Genomic DNA, 7065 nt, shown 5'->3' with positions numbered 1-7065 from the left:
TAAAAAAAACAAACACCACAGCCAAAATAACAATTGAAGAATTAAAGGATACTTATACAGTGGAACCTCTAAAGTTAAATGGCGCTGAGGTTCACCAGTTGGACCTCCAATGTCATATGACGGTGTATTTTTACATTGTTTGGGGTAATATAACTGTACTGCTGCTGTTACAATGTTCACTCATACAATACAAAATTTCTTATAATCATAATCACATTTTGCATAATTTATATCAAGGTATCTTAATAGCTAACCGTGCAAACACTATATTGTATGTGTGAGTTTGTGTCAACATGAAGTTGCTATAAATAGCTTAAGCGTGGCATAAACACATATACATGTATGGCTCTAAGATTTATATTGTGTGCCAATGATTATGTCCTGTGTGCATGTGTGTATTTGTATATTTCTCATGATGATTCATCTTGCTATTTGGTTTACTTCATGCCAGTGTTTTTCATTATCATTCTTGTTGTTTTTTTTTTTATAAGATATTCAAAAAATGACATTGAAATGGTGAAATCACTCGTAATTCCTCTTCACTGCGAAGGTTTGCTGCTCTGCTTCTTGAGATTCACAAAGCTGTTTCAACCTTGCACAGTTTTTTTTACAAATATTTTTCAATCTTGAACCCATGAACTTCTTTTTATCTCTTCGATCATGACACCTGCTGCCTTTTGATTTGAATCGTAGTGCTGCATAGTTTTCCTCCCAGTCCGAAATCCCTCAGAGGTCTCCATCCACATCATCCGTAACTCTTGACATTCTATTCATAAGATTTACTTTAGTTCCTTTAGCTTACCAGAAAAACATCAGCAAATAGAGAGAATTGAATATATTGGTCTGAGTTTACCGATTTGTATTATAAAGTGTAGTTGCCTATTTACTTTTACTTTTACTTACACACAGCTTAGCTTAGAGACAGAACTCATAAAGGTATTGTTAGAGCTGTCAATTCCAACTCACTGTTGTAACAATAGATTCCTATACAGCAGAGGTGCCCACATATTACACAGTGAAACATTGGTTAAGCGTCATTAATCATTCCAGAAAATCAGACACAAACTGAAATGTAAGCAAACAGAATAAACATTTTTAATTTTACATGCAGAAAATGCATTGAATACTTGAATGCCTTAAACTTTTAAGACTTAAGTCTTTACGTTTTTACCTTTTTGCATTGACAACAGAAAGATGAGGTAACTCGGTGTGTAATTACTTCTGTGTTTCGCCACTTTAATGATTTTGTGAACCTTGCCTTGCATTTCTACGTTGATTATTCATTATTCATGAATATTATTGTATTCACATCAGAGTCATTTGATGTACTTGTTTCAGAAAGAGGCTGTATCACCTCAGGTTAGTTCATTTGTGCAGATTAAGGGATTTCTGTTCAACTCTTACTGCTGCAATCCTGTTGCATTGGGTCCAAGTGCAGCCCCAACAGGAAGTGGTAGCAATTGTAAATACAATTCACTTTGTTCTGATCAAGGACACTAGAGTTGAACAGGACTGCCAAGTCAGCATCCAACTCCGTAGTATGTCAGGCATGTCTTTGGCCACCATTATGGTGAACAGAACCCAGAAACATTGTATTGTAAGCATGTACTCGGTACACTGCTCAGCCATTAATTGTTGTAATAGATAACCACATTTTTCAAGTTCCCCAAAGACAAATATTGTATGTGTCATAAAAATTATGTAGATTTATAACACTGCAAGATGAGCTGCAAATTACAGGCAGGCATAGCCAAGGACAGCTATATGGGGGGGTTATGTCAATACGGCCATGTTTGAAGAGAAGAATGGACTTAAATAGCATTAGCAGCTCCAGTATTAGCAGCGTGAATCACTGGAAAATGGCCATCATGATGGAGTGAAAAAAGTTCTCCCATTCTGTGTGGAAGCAGTAAGTTTTTTTTTGTTTCATAAGTTTAGAAGAAATAAATTTGAGGCTGACTGGCTAGCTAGCTTGCTAGCTAGCAGCCGTCTGCAGCATAATATTTGTGCTCAATGATACATGTATGGTATATGTGTTTTTTGTGCCGTGTGTATGGGCCAACATAGGCTCAGTAGGTACCTTAATCCTCTTTTCCAGGGACCAACCTCATCTCCTTGCCTTTCAGATGTGTTTAAAGGTAAGTCGCTGAGTTGCACCGTGTGTGGTATTGTGTGAAATCAAAGAAGGTGAGTGAGTGCAGCCATTGAGGTATCAGCATCTGGCTTCAACACCGATGGCTTTGCTCTAGGGCAAAGGATGTGTGAAATTGAAGTGAGGCTACATATTGTCACCCATTGCAAAACTCTGAAATGCCACTCTTTCACTCATAAATTGATGATGCCAAATGTTTTTTATAGCTTGTATCAGGAGGAACGATGTTTGGCAGAAGTGAACTAGCAGGATTATACAATATATCTTTTTTGAGGACACCTGCACAGTCAAAATGAGGGTTACAACAAATGCACACTGGGAAAAATATAATAAATGTGCCATTATGCACAATCTCTAAGGAAGAAAAAAAAAGTCTCTGTTTCAGTATCTCTGCACTGGGACCAATCAGTGTGTTTTTGCTGAGGTGTGAAGTGTTCAAGCAAGTGTGCATGCATGCATAAATATGTGAGTGTATGTACTCAGCATTTCAATGCTCAGGAGAGTTGTTTAAGGTATCAGAAACAGGAGTATTTTGAGCTAAACCCTTTGAAGCTCCTCATTTGAATGTCAGACGATAGCATTGGATAGTGTGTACACTGTTTATGTGAGGGGATTGGAGTTTCACACTTTTTTTTCCATTTGTTTTTTTATACTTTATGTGCATGCTTCTTGTATTATTTGCATATGGACCACATTATCGGTAAATTCATTCACCTCATGCTTACCATTTTAGCTTTAAAGGTTGTCAATGTGATGCAAACTTGTTATAAACAGGTGCAATTCTACATTCATGAGTATGACATATGCTTTGTGGAGGATCGCGCTGTGATAGAGTGGTTAGCATGTACGTCACGCAGTCAGGAGATCGGGAAGACCTGGGTTTGAATCTCTGAGTTTGGATGTTCCTCCCGTGCTGCATTCCAAAAGCATGCCCGTTAAGTTAATTGCCAACTCCAAAATGTCCAAAGGTATGAATGTGAGTGGTGTACCTCGCCTCTCACCCAAAGACAGCTGGGATAATGAGCATTTGACAATACTGTTTTGTTAAATACACCGCAAACGCTATAAAACAAGTTAACCAACTAACTTTAAATATAATACAAACCGAAATGAGAAAAATACAGTACAGTCATACATAGTCATTTTTTATAGTTATTCTATAATACTTGTGAATACAAAATTGTTAACAGCGCAATGAAAACATATGCCCATCTTCATAAATGCCTGCCGGTGTTTGAATTTTACATCTTTTTTTTTACACAGTAAGTTAATTCTATGCATTAGGCACATGCAGTAGTATACAATCTAATGCTGACCACTCTGTAACCGTTTCCTTGGCCAGAGGGATGTGAAAGTGTGTCCCATATCCACCGTAATTACTACCCAAATCCCATAGGAGCAGAGTGGGCTGGAAAGGATATGAGCAGAAAATGACGTGAGGGCGGAAGCTGGCGGAGTGCTCGTCATAATAGGATATTTGCTATATTCCTAGACCGTAATGATGGGGATTAAAGGTGTTGTGGCACAAATTAAAAACTGTGCAAGATAATAATGGCTGCATATCACTTGATTGAGGAAAATTACGAGGGAGGGAGGGCAACACACTTTCCAATTTGATATGCTTGGAAAACTTCAATAGATGTACTACTTAAAATGATAATTTAACCAGTTAATTAGCACCCTGATTAATGCTGATGAACATATCATACATTGAAATCATGTGTTATGACTTTGACACCTCCCCGACTCACTCCCTCGGACTGACCCCGGAATCAGGAAGTATATATTGAGTATATATTAAATATTGCAATATACCCTTGTATTAATATAGGATGTTAAATTTAAGAACTCGTTTAAAAAAAAGTTTTATTAAAAGCCATAGCATATAAATGAGAAAACTGACACACAACGGCATTAGTGTCTGAGCTTGTCTGTAGGCAATCATACAACTAATATGAAAGCGGGCTGGATTGACAGCGAGTGAGCGAGAGAGCAAAAATGAGAGCGATGTCCCTCACTACAGTACAGCACCGAGATTGGGTCCGTTAATTATGAATGGCGATGTATTAAATTTGGATGGGTCCCTCCGTGCTGTACAGCCATTGAGTGAATGAGGAGCGTCTGTTGTTCCTTCTGTCGGTACACACACTCACACTGCAGGGGTGAATGAAAGCCAGTGCATTTCAATGACAGTTATGAGCAAAACCAACATGCAGAAACCTCCTAAGAGCTTCATGTTGGATAAATCATTACTAATGTTCCACCTTCAACCGTAGAGGTGCGACTGCATTTTTAGAAATTGTCAACACTCCTGATCAAAATTTTAAGACAAGCTGAAAAATTGCAAGAATTTACATTTTGCTGTATGTTGGAGGTTCTAAGTGCAACTTCAAAATGCAAAAAAGTAATCACAAAGAGTAATCACTTTATTGCAAACAACCATTAAAGAAGCTAGTCATCAGCCGATCCAAACACCACAGACTTTAAAAGCCAAAATTTTGGTGAAAGTGTGGATCAACGTTATTTTCACACTGTAATGATCTCTAAATGGCAAAAAAGGATTTCTCTCTTTGAACGCAGTCGAACTGTTGAGCTGCATAAGGATATTATTATAGCTGCATATTGCTATTAGGCATCATACCCTACAATGTGAGCACTACTAGCCTAAATGTTGCTGGGAGTATCACCATGACACTGAAAAAATGTTGTTTATAAATACTGGTAAATGTGACATGTAAATAAATCTGACAAATGCTACTGCAGTCTGAATCTTGTGTCTTGTACATTCAACCTATATGTAATCAAAAGGCGACAAACATCACAATTTGTCACCAAAATAAACAGACACAAAGACAAATGGCAGTCGAAAAGTGTCAGTGGCTACAATGTTTTGGAACCAATTACACATATCGGTGTCCCACCATTATTGGCTCCAACATTCACCTACATGCTCCTCGGTTATACTACAAAATTCCATAGTCAAAATTCATTGATGTTGTATTTCTTAATCTTCCACGCAAAAACAATTTGTGAGGAAAATGTGGACTTGGAATGCACAAAATCCTTGAAAGTGCCACAAACGTAATTTTCCTTGTGTGACTTCCTGGACGCATTCACATCACAAATACCAGTAAAATTGTTTTTTTGGTAATGTTATCGACTGAATAAAAACATGGCATTTATTTAAAAAATCTGAAGTGGGGCTGCACGGCGGTTGTGTGGTTAGCACGCAGACCCCACAGCAAGGAGACATAAGTTCAATCCCACCATCGGCCATCTCTGTATGGAGTTTGCATGTACTCCGGTTTCCTCCCACATTCCAAAAAACATGCTAGGTTAATTGGCGACTCCAAATTGTCCATAGGTATGAATGTGAGTGTGGATGGTTGTTTGTCTATATGTGCCCTGTGATTGGCTGGCCACCAGTCCAGGGTGTACCCCGCCTCTCAAACTGAAGACAGCTGGGATAGGCTCCAGCACCCCCGTGACCCTTGTGAGGATAAGCGGTAGAAAATGAATGAATGAATGAATGAATCTGAAGTGGGCAACATACCGTGCAGTGTAAACATAGCCTTATACTCTGGAGGGATTTATAGTTTGGAAAATACGGAGCAATAATCATAACTACCTCAGCTGAGAAGCTTGCTAGATTAGGTTACATGCATCTCCACTCTTCCACTCCTGTCATTAAAACTTTATGAATATGTGAATGAGTTTACAAAGCCATACTTCTAGTAAATATGTGGTAGATCATGGTAAAATTCAGTTGTGGGACTTCCATGTGTTTTTCATGTGCATGCAAGGGAAGCCACAGGCATGCAGCGAAACAAGAAAAAGACCCCCCGCAGGTTACACAACAGTCAGCACCAATGACAACACAAGTGACACTGATGCAGTTAGACACAGCATGCAAAAGAGGAGCTGGGGTAGAGACGAGCTGCAAAGTGACATCCAGGCAAAGTGGGAAGAAGGCATGGGCAGACTAAAGCAGCTTAAATAAGTGCTCCCTACCGATATGAGATTTGCCAGCTGACTGCCTGGAAGAGAATCAGCTGAGCCAAATCAAGGTATGGAAAGGGGTGGAAGTGGGTCAGCAAGCTGATGTGGGCTGCTTTTGGTTCTATTATTCGTATGTAGCGATAGAAGCAGAGCTGAGCTTGTAAAAGTGGACTACCTGAACAAATGCTGAGCTTAATTTCTGTATGGAAGATGGACCCTTAAAAATTAATCACACCAGCTTGATGCTGTTATAGCTTAACAATGTTTGATTCTATTTTGTCACATCCTCTATTACAATATTACATTCCATTACCTTGGTGCTTGGGTTAGAGGAATAGCAAAAGTCAGGCAAGGCAGAGTTTTTTTTTTTATGTAATTCCTACTAGTAATGCTAATTGTTTTAACTTTAGAAAAAAATTTGCTTTTTGTAAAATCAAAAATTATTTTATAGTTTTTACAACAATTATAAATACATATTAATCATTAATGAAAGGGTAAATTAACATTAACATGTCACGTTTAACTTCATAGAAGACGTAATATTGACGTATGTGAAACAACAATAACATTAATAATAAAAATAATAATAATACAGAAAATATTGTGCTGATCAACTTTGCGCTGCACTTACAGTGCCACAAATGCATTTACATTTTATTCTGAAACACTTTTTATTCTTAAAATTGGCTAGATCAACCCAAGTTGAAGCAGCCTGACCTTTTGATAACAGAAAAAATAATTATAAAATCTTATCTCTTCACTTCCCTCTCCCAAGGATTTAATTGCAGTCAGGGCTGTGGGGTTCTGCAAAGATTTTAACCGGATGTGATGCATCCTATTTCTACTTTGTCAAAAAAATGCTAGCACACACAATGCCATTAGAACTGATATAGAGTTAAAGTAAGCCAAATTCA

At 38.0% G+C, this 7065-nt stretch overlaps 1 long non-coding RNA gene across 2 annotated transcripts in view; it reads left to right on the top strand.

Moving 5' to 3' along the window:
* The first annotated feature begins 1777 nt into the window (after nt 1–1777).
* LOC131135074 (uncharacterized) overlaps nt 1778–7065 on the top strand; it is a 28495-nt gene continuing 23207 nt past the window's right edge. The window contains exons 1-2 of one of the 2 annotated variants that reach the window (XR_013627922.1): nt 1778–1909; nt 2099–2138. This is a non-coding gene — a long non-coding RNA (uncharacterized LOC131135074). The remainder of the gene's footprint in view (nt 1910–2098; nt 2139–7065) is intronic. The other variant, XR_013627921.1, reaches the window with a different exon arrangement.

This window comes from Doryrhamphus excisus, linkage group LG8 (assembly GCF_037039965.1).
Source record: "Doryrhamphus excisus strain RoL-2023G ecotype Guam linkage group LG8, RoL_Dexc_Guam_v1.1, whole genome shotgun sequence".
NCBI classification, from domain to species: domain Eukaryota; kingdom Metazoa; phylum Chordata; class Actinopteri; order Syngnathiformes; family Syngnathidae; genus Doryrhamphus; species Doryrhamphus excisus.
Note: the sequence above shows the minus strand (reverse complement) of the source record. Positions and strands in the feature narration are given on the sequence as shown.